A 12,568-nucleotide genomic window follows, 5' to 3' on the forward strand; every position below is an offset into this window, starting at 1 on the left:
GGTACCTGTATAAATCTCCCCTTACACCACACACTGGCATCCTAATCATTCCAGGAATATCACAGCTCACGTGATACACTGCAAGCCTTACCTAACCAGCCCAGCAGATTAAGCTCCCAAGAACCTGCATTCACGTTTCAAACAGGGGGTTCTCTAAACTGTTTTGTCTTATGGACAGCACAGCTTTCCTGGCTGTCTGTACAACGTACTTGTTCTCAGGTCCCGTTACCACCACCAATATGCTATCGATGTATTTCCATGCAATCACACAGAACTAGGACGTGACGCATGTCACATGATGTTTACGTCGTTGCGGAGGGTCATATCTAATGGGAACTAGTCTCTACCTTCTTGGGGGTCTCTGTTGTGTTGGGTCCGGGTGCAGTGACTACTCCAACGTTGGTGTGTACTGCGGAGATCATCACACTTAGGAGAAGTGGGGGCGCAATAAGGTTGGGGGCATTTTGCCTGGTAATTGCGGCAGCAGCGTGAGGTGTTCAATGTGTCTTTGCACGTACTCTACACCTTGCCAATGCGGACGGCACATTGTGTATGTTCATTCCCAGCGCGGGGTATATTTTACCTCAGTAATTAGCGTACAAACAGTCATTGCGCAGCGTGAAGTACATCGATTACCTTGCTTTATGTACACCACACCACAGAATATAAGCTGGAGCGCATCCTGTGCGACTTTGAGGCGCTCTAGGGGCTCCGGGTGAATGCCGCAAAGTCCTATCTTTATCTCGATCCTGGTTATCGCCTTGGGGGAGTGCAGGTACAGTGGCAGACGGACACTTTCTGCTACTTGGGTATCCAGATATACCGCCAACCGGCGGATCTGCTTGAGGGTAATTTGGGAAGAGCTGTCTCTGCGGTCAGGGCCCAGATGAAGTTCTGGAGTACACTTCCCCTATCAGTCACTGGCCGAATAGCACTGGTTAAGATGGTAATATTGCCCCGTCTACTGTACTATTTCGCCAACCTGCCCATTTATGTCCCGGCGTCCTTTTTTACGGGCTTGACACGATCCCTTCGAGACTTCGTATGGGGCGCAGCGCGGCACAGGGTCGCTTTGCCCAAATTGTATCTCCCCGTGGGCCAGGGAGGACTCGCAATGCCATGTTTCGAACATTACTACCTGGCAGCGCAGCTGCAGTGGATAGCTCGCTGGTTGGCAGACAGAGGCTGTGATGACACGGCGACGGCGGCGAGTCCCCCTCTTTCGTTGACTGATTTGCTCGGGCTCTTCCATCCAGCTGCGGAAGTGATGAGGCCTGCGCCACTGCTGTTAGCGGTGGCGTACAAATGTTATCGTTGGTGTCTCCGTCTCACCCGGTCCAGGATTCCCTATGCGCCGGCCATTCCGTTGGAGGGCTCCCCTAGTGGACGGGGGGTACTTCGGGCCTCGGAGTTGGAGGACTGGAGCGTAGCTGATGTCCACACCTTAGAGGACCTTTATCGTGATGGGACTCTTCTTTCTTTCGCCGCCCTTGTGGAGGAGACAGGACTAGCTTGGGCCAGTTTCTTCGACACCTGGCTCTAGTGGAGACACTGGCGGATCGCTGGGGGGACCTAAGGGAGGAGCCGGAGCAGCACTTAGTGGTGCAGTACCTCCATGTTATGGGAAGAGGGAGGCACCTGGTCAAATGGTTTGCGGCGGCGCTGCGAACGCATGCGGCGTTAAGTTTGGTGTCGTTACGAGGAAAGTGGGATGCAGACTTAGACCGCCCCATGACTGACAAAGAGTGGGACAGGGTACTACAAAGCCCGAAGAGAATTCCTAGGAATATGCGCTTTCGCCAAATACAGCTTTACATCTTACACAGGGCGTACCTCACGCCTGCGTCTTTTAACAGATACTTCAATCGCGTGGACGCATGCTGTCCTCGCTGGGCGGAGCCGGATGTTGGCCTGATTCATAGGCTGCCCCACATTGAGCGTCTACTGGCAGGCAATACAGGAAACGCTCTGCGAATGCACAGGACGCGAGATCCCCTTCGAGTTGTCAACTTATTTGCTGCACCTTTTTCACAGAACGCCCTCCACAAAAGTCACCTCCAGATTCATAGACCTAGGGATAGTGGTGGCGATGCGGCTTCTTACCAAGCGCTGGAAGGCGGACTCCCCCCCCCCCCCCTACACGTGAAGGCATGGCGAGGTTCCTTTCTGGTCTGGGCAAAGGCAGAAGGTGTGGCCCTCCGGAGGGAGGAAACATTGGGGCTCCGGATGACACCCATAGCGTCCCAGTGGGAGGAACTGTTGCAGTCTATGCTGCACTTGGGAGAGGCTATCGTGGAAGACAATGGGGGGTAGACTGGGGGAGCTGCACTGACCGGCAGAGGGAGGGCCTGCCTGGCAGAATTCCGTGACACACGGTGCCGCAGCTTTAGATAAGATGGCGAGGCGCAGGAACACTCGCAACGCTGTTGGTGTGATACCTTGAGTAGGGGAGGCGGGGCTTGGGAGGAGGGGACACAGTAGGTGATGGGACGAGGGCACTTGAACCAACACTGGGCGCTGCTGTTGTTTTTCTAGTTGTTATTCTGTAAGGGAGATAGTTTTCCCGATAACGTAGTTTGGTTACTGATAATGGAATTGGCTATCTGTTTATGGGAAATGCTGGTGGAGAATAAACGCATCAATAATGCATCTACCTTGGGGTCCCCTGCATAGGGTAAGACATCAAGATACATAGTGGTACTATAGCGGGAATCACTATCGTAGGGGCCTTCAATATGGGTGAAAATTGAGAGTTGCCCCCTTTCAATACGATTAATTGTTTACGTATATGAATGTTCACTATGCGCTACCTGTAAATGTACACTATGCTATTTCATAATGTGATGTACATCTCTTTAAAAAATTCAATAAACAGATTTCTAAATTAAACCAGACCACAGAATATAATTAGCAGCTACATCCTTAGTTGCCAAATGTCCTCTATGTTATATGTGACACCTTTAACCGAGTTTGATTTTTAAGGCAACGACCACTTGCATATCGCGTCATTTAAGACACTATAATGGTGAAAACAAAAACAAAGTCCAACAACAACAAGCAGTTCAGAAGTAAAAAAAAAAAAAAATGCAAACAGCTATTTTTAGGCACTCGTGCTAGCATGCCCCTGCGGGAGCGAGCAGCGCATCTGTTTTCAATTACCACGCGCGCAGCTGCTCACTCCCGCAAAGCAGATGCCAGCACAAGTGTGCTTGAAAAGGAGCAGACCGAAGGCTAAAGGCCCCAGAGCCAAAATTGGCAGAGGGAAGGGGCCTCCCTTCCCTGAAAAAAATTTGATATTAAAAAAAACCTCACCATAACTTCACCAAACGCACCTTTTAGCGCAGTGGTGGTTAAAACCCCTTGAATGCGGAGGGTCTTTGGGGGCCAACAAGCCCAATTGTTACCTCCATTAAGTCCCAGGCAGCGGGATTGCTGTGAGGACTTTAAGGCAAAGCCCCCTTTCTCCACCACTCTGCAAACGCGCCTCCTTGAGCACTACTGGTTGGGGAATGAATTCCACTTTACTCCTGAGGGCCTATGACTAGTGTGGACTACTTCCCCCGCAACCAGTAGTGCGTTAGGCGGCGTGTTTGCAGAGTGGTGGAGAGAGGTGGCATTACCTTTGACAACCTCTCAGCAATACAGCTGCTTGGGTCTTACCGAAGGTGGCAGGAGGGCTAGTTCGCCCCCAAACAGCCAATGGAACTTCATCCCCCAACTGTTAGTGCACCAGGAGGCGAGTGGTGGAGAAAGGGGACGTGGCCCCTGAGTACCTCTCACCAAACCCACTGTGTGGGACTTACTGGAGGTAACAGGAGGGATAGTTGGCCCCCAAGGATCTTCGAGCCAAGTGGACTTCATCTCCCTACTAGTTGGGTGCCAGGAGGCATGTTTGCACAGTGGTGGAGAAAGGGGACGTGGCCCCTGAGTACCTCTCAGCAATCCTGCTGTGGGCGACTTACTAGAGGTAATAGGAGGGGTAGGTGGCCCCCAAGGACGTCCTTGAGGGCCAACTACCCTTTCTGTTACCTCCAGTAAGTCCCAAACAGCAGGATTGCTAAGAGGTCTTTGAAGGTCACGCCCCCTTTCTCCACCACTCCGCAAAACACGGTTCGTGGTGCACTACTGGTTGTGGTGATGAAGTCCACTTTACTCCTGACAGACCTTGGAAGCCAAGAAGCCCTACTGGTACCTCGTGTAAGTCCTACACAGCGGAATTCCTGATAAATGGCTGGAGGCCCAGCCCCTTTTCTCCACCACTCTGCAAACACGATTACTAGTTAAAAAAACAGTCATCAGTAATGTCACTGACCATGTCATGAGTGATGCAATATGTGAGGTCATTAGCAGCGCATTGCGGGGACGTAAGTCATAATTAATTCAGGAAACTATAACCGCAGAAATTTACTGGTTTTATATAAGCGAAATCTGACCCTAACTATAACATCCCTGTAGCCTTTGTTTTTTTTTCAGTGAATATATATTATATATATATATATTACCTACTGGCGGTCGCCAGTAGGTAGTTATAGTTAGGACCCTGTTTCCATAGGAAAACCGCAACATTCTATTTGGAATAACTTTGGCGCCGGTCGACGAATCCTCGCGAAATTTTCAAAACTAATGGGGCGCTACGCTCCGCTCCTACCCTGAAAGTCTCGGGGGGATTCGTCAAGCGGGGGCTGAGATAAAAGGGGGGTCCCAAAACGCGTTTTTCCCATGCATTTTTCCATAGGACCTTTAGACACAGCTACAGCCCGAACGGCTGAACAGAGTTCCTTGAAATTTGGCGGAGAGGTAGTCTACAGGTCAAGGAAGTGCCTTTTGTAGGTTTGATGTAAATCTGTTCAGTAGATTCTGAGAAAATAGCCTTTAAATCAATATATATATCTGAGCCAGCTTACGGTGCGCTTACCATACGCGCACGCCGCCGTGCGCAAGCGCGATTCTGATTGGCTGTTAGATCTTAGTAAACATTCGAATCGGTCGAAACCAGGAAGCGGCGGCTGCCATTTTCTCTCTCGCAGTCTGAGAGGGGGTTAAAAAACAAAGGCCAAAAACATGTAAAGGGGCTGTTTAGACAGCTCCTAAGCACCTAGCCATGTTGAGGGAGTCCTCAAAGATCCCCCAAGGCCAAAAACGGAATTTTAAATTTTTCGATAATTTCGCCGATTACGCTTACCGTACGCGTACGGTAAAAATCAATAATAAAAAAAAAAAAAATATCCATACTCTCCCCACCCCATGTGCAAATGGTGCCCGAAGGGCACCATTTGTTCATGGCATAATACAAATGTGAAAAATGAAAATACTACCTTTCACAACGAAGCGCATCATATGTCCTCCATGTGCGCACGGTGCGCGAAGCGCATCGTGCGTACATGGCCCATCTAGCGTAACGTGGGCGCACCGCGTGCCCACCGTGCGTGCACGGCACTAACTGCGTAAAGTGGGCGCGCGGTGCGCGAAGCGCACCGCGTGCTCACTGTGCGCGCACGGTGCGCGAAGCAATCCGCGACCGCAATCTTCTGCTGATGCTAATACTGTATTTAGACACTTATTTGCCCATGTCTTCTTCCATTAAATTTTAGCTATACATATATTACAAATATTTTTTTTCTCATAAAGACACATATGTCATCAGCAGAGGATTGCGGTCGCGTGAGTTATAGTTGCCTGCACGAACTATAACGGGGGAATTTCATTGGTTTTTTATCAGTAAAATTTCCAGCTAACTATAACATGTGTGAAACCTATGGTTTTTTCACTGAATTTGCAAGGTTTTTTAAATGCTAATTCCTAACTATAACGTGTGTGAAACCTATGGTTTTTTCAGTGAATATATATATATATATATCTATATAACCACAGAAGAAGCGTAACAAACGCTCAGTATCGTGCACTCACCTCCACAAATACTCGCAGCCAAAAGTTATCGATGATGTATTTATTCTGGCATACCCGAAAAACCCAACGCGTTTCAGCATAATGCCTTGATCACACAGGTAGGAAAGAAATGTTACTGGCACAACTTTGAACAAAATGTGAAAGCAAATAACATTGAAAATGGACACTTCCTGCTGAGGTAATGGTAAATTTAGGCTGGATATGTATGTACCTACATGTAAGATGTTACTGTTATTTATTATGTGTTATATTACTCTTTACAACTCATATTTACTAGTGCACTTATGGTAAATTATTTATAATGTGTTTCATGATCACAGGATCATTTTAATATGGATATATTCAACTATGTATGTGATCATAATCATCATAGACTATAATATTCGCTACATCATGTAATATGATGAAATGTGGCAACATGGGATGATTTGCATTCATAGCAATGCTTTTTGAGTACATTCCAAGTTGGCCGAAACACTCACTAGATTTACCATTACCTCAGTCGTAAGTGTCCGTTTTCTATGTTGTTATTTGCTATCACGTTTTGTTTAAAGTTGTGCTGGTTACTTTTCTTTCCTACCCGTGATCAAGGCGCTGCTATGCCGAAACGCGTTGCCTTTTTCGGCTATGCCAGAATAAATTAATCACAGATAACTTTTGGCTGCGAGTATTTGTGGAGGCGAGTGAATGATACTGAGCGTCTGTCACACTCCTTCTGTGGAATTTTCTCAGTACAGGGTTCATTCCTCATACCCTGACGTTCACCGATGCCACTCCTGGGTCCTGGCATTCTACTATGAGAATAGTGGCGCTATGGAGGAATATATATATATATATATATATATATATATATATATATATTCATGCTCCGCAACACCAGCCAGTTGCACTCTCGAACGGGTGCACGTCAAGCGGGGGTGTTCCCGCTTCAAATATTAAGCTCACAGTTCCATTAGGTAATCGTACCCATCACGGACGACAGCACTCACGGGGGAGAGTACAATCAGAGTATCACCGATTATCATGAGATGATTTCCTCTTGGTACAAAAAGAATAAACTAAATCTAGAGGAACATCTGTTTTTGAGGTGTTTAAATCCTATCATTCCTACTTTCTACTACCTGCCTAAGGTTCATAAAGACATCAAGAACCCTCCAGGGAGACCTATTATTGCCTCCCAAGGCAGTCTTACTGAACACCTTTCTATGTATGTCGACTTTTTTATTTCTCAACATGTGGTTACATTGAAATCATATTTGAGAGATACAAAAGATTTTTTAACACACATTGAAGGGATTGAATGGCAAGCCAGTTATTGTCTTATGGTTCTTGATATTACGAGTCTCTATACATGCATTGCACATACTGACGGTTTAGAGGCTATACGTTTCTTTTTAGAAACTCGTGATCTGAGATTTTATGAACACAATAAGATGATTTTGGAATTTGTCAATTTTTGCCTGACTCACAACATTTTTTTGTTCCAAAAACAGATGTTTAGACAGATGTTGGGGACCGCCATGGGAACCTGCTTCGCCCCCAGCTATGCGAACCTGTTTGTTGGCTGGTGGGAGGAGCAGGTGCCCTGGGCGGAGCCTAATGCATTTTGGAACTTGAGGATAAAGGCTTGGTATCGCTATATTGATGATTTGTTCATTATATTTGACGGTCCACCTGACTTGGCTAAATCATATATTGAGGTTTTAAATTGCAACAATGTGAATCTTAAATTTTCAGGTGAAGCTAGCACCAAGGAAGTTAATTATTTGGACCTCACTGTGTACGTAAATGATGGACAGCTACAAACTAAACTCTATCGGAAAAGCACCGCGGGGAATTCCACCCTTTTTGCCACTAGCAGCCATCCTAAAAAATTGGTTGATAGTATTCCATATGGGGAGCTACTCAGGCTGAAAAGGAACAACACCAGCCATAAGGAATTCGAAAAGGCAGCAGTATTGAGCCTGCAACGCTTTAGAGTGAGAGGCTATAGCGAAGCGGTTCTGGGTAGTGCCCTAGATAGAGTGAATAAGATCCCGAGAAAAGACCTACTTGCGGAGAAAGCTGTAAATAAGTCCAAAAATGGTGCTTTCCGCTTGATTACCACTTTTTCTGAAAATGCCAATCAATTGAAGAGGATATTGCGTAAAAACTGGCATATCCTCCTCACCGATCACATCATTAAAGAGGATCTACCAACGAATCCTTTAGTTACGTTCAGGAAAGCTAGATCACTTAGAGATGATTTGGTCCATAGCTATCATGACGTAGAACCCACTAGGATATCTTTTAAAACACTTAATGGTTTTTATCCATGTGGTAAGTGCAAAGCCTGTAAGAAAAGCAAACGCACTTTAACGTATGATGTACCTGGACTTAGCACACCTAAAAAGATCACCAAGTTTCTTACATGCACTACTCCTTATGCTATATATTGTTTAGTGTGCCCTTGTGGGCTCCGTTATATCGGGAGCACTATTCATCCGGCTAAGATTCGGATTCTTGAACATATGAGGGCGATAAACAATGTAGATGAATCCTACCCAGTAGCGAGACATTATAACAAGATGCATCGTAACAATAAGGATCTCCTTTCTTTCTTCTGCCTAGATCATGTACCACTAAGCCCTAGGGGTGGTGATAGGATACAGAAACTTAGGCGTTTAGAATCACGCTACATCATCGACTTACAAAGTAAGAATCCACTGGGTTTGAATAGTAGTGAAGAACTTGCTGTGCATCTAGGATGAATTGATTCACATTGCTATATTGTGATGAATTTTTTCCTCTGATTTTCCTCTAATCCTTGTATATAATCTGCATTTTTTGTATTTATTGGACACAAACTGTACTATATGAGTATGTATATAAGGTGCGAATTTATGTGCCCTGTCATAGGAGATATAATACGAGCCCATCTGTGGGCAGGATTCACGTATGACTCCCCTATGTTGTTGTGTTCTACTTAGTTCTGGTGGAATTTTTGGGACAGTATATGAATGCCCATCTGTGGGCTAAATTAAATCAATTATATATTGTAATAGGAATGTATTTGCATATCTTTATATGGAATTTTTGCTATATTTATTGCACTATTTCCCTTCCTTTTAGACGTTCAAAGATGGCGTTATGATTTGTCGATAATTTAAGATTAGTCTGTTTTCTGTCTCTACACCGGAAATTTTGAAAGTGCTTTAAAATGTGTAATGGCTGCCGCGTTTCATTGCAGAAATTGACAAAGGCTGAGTGCAGAAACGCGTCTTTGCCCAGGGTTCTAATAATAAATCCTTTTTTGAACTCTCCCCCGTGAGTGCTGTCGTCCGTGATGGGTACGATTACCTAATGGAACTGTGAGCTATATATATATATATATATATATATATATATATATATATATATTTCTTCAAAGTTTCCCCCGGACTGAGACCGCACTCCAACATCAGGTAGGTACAACCTTTTATTTTACAGCATGCAGCTTCCAATCCCCTGGTACTGCCCTCGGCCTGACGCGTTTCGAAGCGTTTAGCTTCTCCTCAGAGGCCCGCATCAGCACTCCATTTAATCACCATACCGCCATCCCCTGCGTCTTTAACGGATTTCTTGGCTTCCGGTGTGCCATCCTATTGGATCGTTCCTTCTCTCAAATGTACGCTGGGATTTGTGGTCTTTGGTTTTTCAATAATTACCCTCCAGTGGGTTTGACTGCTGATACGCCATTCAGGACACAATTAATCACCCTCCATTAGGTTTCAGGATTGAACGTTGCATGCCGGCAATGATGACCTGCTGTGCATATCAGGAACGTGAAGGGTTCACTCCTGCAAGTCCGCTGCTTTTGCGGTGGTGCGTCGTCTCATGCGGCTGTAAAATAAAAGGTTGTACCTACCTGATGTTGGAGTGCGGTCTCAGTCCGGGGGAAACTTTGAAGAAATTCGTAGCGGCAGTCCCAGCCGCATGAGACGACGCACCACCGCAAAAGCAGCGGACTTGCAGGAGTGAACCCTTCACGTTCCTGATATGCACAGCAGGTCATCATTGCCGGCATGCAACGTTCAATCCTGAAACCTAATGGAGGGTGATTAATTGTGTCCTGAATGGCGTATCAGCAGTCAAACCCACTGGAGGGTAATTATTGAAAAACCAAAGACCACAAATCCCAGCGTACATTTGAGAAAAGGAACGATCCAATAGGATGGCACACCGGAAGCCAAGAAATCCGTTAAAGACGCAGGGGATGGCGGTATGGTGATTAAATGGACTGCTGATGCGGGCCTCTGAGGAGAAGCTAAACGCTTCGAAACGCGTCAGGCCGAGGGCAGTACCAGGGGATTGGAAGCTGCATGCTGTAAAATAAAAGGTTGTACCTACCTGATGTTGGAGTGCAGTCTCAGTCCGGGGGAAACTTTGAAGAAATTCGTAGCGGCAGTCCCAGCCGCATGAGACGACGCACCACCGCAAAAGCAGCGGACTTGCAGGAGTGAACCCTTCACGTTCCTGATATGCACAGCAGGTCATCATTGCCGGCATGCAACGTTCAATCCTGAAACCTAATGGAGGGTGATTAATTGTGTCCTGAATGGCGTATCAGCAGTCAAACCCACTGGAGGGTAATTATTGAAAAACCAAAGACCACAAATCCCAGCGTACATTTGAGAAAAGGAACGATCCAATAGGATGGCACACCGGAAGCCAAGAAATCCGTTAAAGACGCAGGGGATGGCGGTATGGTGATTAAATGGACTGCTGATGCGGGCCTCTGAGGAGAAGCTAAACGCTTCGAAACGCGTCAGGCCGAGGGCAGTACCAGGGGATTGGAAGCTGCATGCTGTAAAATAAAAGGTTGTACCTACCTGATGTTGGAGTGCGGTCTCAGTCCGGGGGAAACTTTGAAGAAATATATATATATATATATATATATTCACTGAAAGAAAACCATAGGTTTCTGGAGCGTTATAATTAGCTGGACTTTTCACTCGTACAAAACCATTGAAGTTCCCCCGTTATAGTTAGTTCAGCTAACTATAACTCGCGCGCTCGCAATGCACTGCTGATGACGTCACATATTACATCACTCATGACATGGTCAGTGACATCACTCATGACATCACTGATGACATCTCAAATGACATCACTGATGACATCATCCTTGTGATAGTGGCAGACCTCCTCGCCCCCTAATATAATATAAATGCTAGCAAACGTTAGAAGTCTATTCCCCAGATTGTAGGTAGCCCAACACCACCTTCCACTCCAATCACTTACAGAATTGACCACCTTGTGCCGCGATGAGATGCAGAGGAGGAGGGGAACCCCCGATATACTGCCCAGGACCTGAACATAGGAAAGTCTACTAGCTTCCCAGCCGATATATGGGTCTCTTAAATTAGAATAACAGCTGGATTTTCTGTCTTAATCCATGATTCAATGGCCCGCATTTTCTTTTTATTGTTGAGACCATTAACTTTAAAAGAGACCACCTTTAAAATGTCCTTTTAATCCATTAGAACACAGCATGATATGTTCCTAACGCAGTTACAAAGTAGGCTAAGGTGTGATGAAACAATGTGGCATCAATCAATGACCCCATACTCACCATAACAAAATACGGATTTATGAATAGTGATTGGATGAATCTAAATTTTACAAATAGATTTCTTTTTTCCCTCATGCTTCCCATTCAACCCCCGTGACACCCCCCCCCCCTTTAAAGCCGCGGTGAGCAGTCCTTCATCCCTGCTCACACCTAACAGGTTAACCCAACTCCCCATAACTGGCACTTTGACTTTGTGCCAAGTGCTACCGGCCTACCTACCCCTCCCTCAGTGAAAAGAAAAGAAAAACAGGGAAAAAGAAGAGAGGGGTATCAGCCCCCAGAGACTGTCTGAAAGGACAGAACATCAGACTGAGAGACTGAAGAAGAGATAAATGAGAAACTGGTGATATCTGCAATTTTACATGCCCAAATCGAAGCAATCAGGTCTTGTTTGAAGAAATTTTTTGCAATAATTTCTGTGCCTCTGGGACATTGCAAAATACATGGAATCTGCCTTTTACGAGCACTTTTAATTTGTTCTATTGGGCAATCATTGCCTGTGCCCCCTATTCTTTGAAAAGGTGTAACATTTTAACGAACTCTTTCCACCTTTTGGCTACGGAAGCAGACATGTCAGGGAAAATACGACAAAGTGGAACCTCCGAAGAGGTGAACTGTCGCTGCTTTATGGCATTACCTAGAATTTGTTCCTTGACCCTGTAGTACCCAAAGTTAACAAGGATTGTCTGCGGAAATTTGGCATTGGGAGAAGATGCGCAGGGACCCGATGGGCTCGCATAAGAGTCAAATCTCCATTATAATCCGGGAGGAGTTTTTTTTTTAATGAAGGAGTCAACCCATTGTAATGTCTGCTGCCCCTCAATGCCTTCCGGAATACCAAGGCTACGAAGATTGGAATGTCTGGAGTGATTCTCCAATTCCTTCAGTTTATACTCCATTGCTGATTTTTTACTCTGATAGGCTGCAACTTTATCATTCATGATTGAAATTTGATCCTCCAATTGCGAGATCCTTGTCTCCGCCTAAAGAAGACGGGCCGGGACCTGAGCCATGTTTTTTTCAATTTTAGTGAGGCGGGCATGGATTGCAGCAATTTCCGCAGATTGA

The 12,568-nt window shown here is 45.7% G+C and overlaps 1 protein-coding gene across 2 annotated transcripts in view; it reads right to left on the reverse strand.

Annotated features, from left to right (window-relative positions):
• The window catches only part of HK1 (hexokinase 1), a 1,728,681-nt gene that overhangs the window by 1,556,439 nt on the left and 159,674 nt on the right, over positions 1-12,568 (reverse strand). The window lies entirely within an intron of this gene.

Source organism: Triturus cristatus, chromosome 1_2 (assembly GCF_964204655.1).
Source record: "Triturus cristatus chromosome 1_2, aTriCri1.1, whole genome shotgun sequence".
Classification (NCBI taxonomy): Eukaryota; Metazoa; Chordata; class Amphibia; order Caudata; family Salamandridae; genus Triturus; species Triturus cristatus.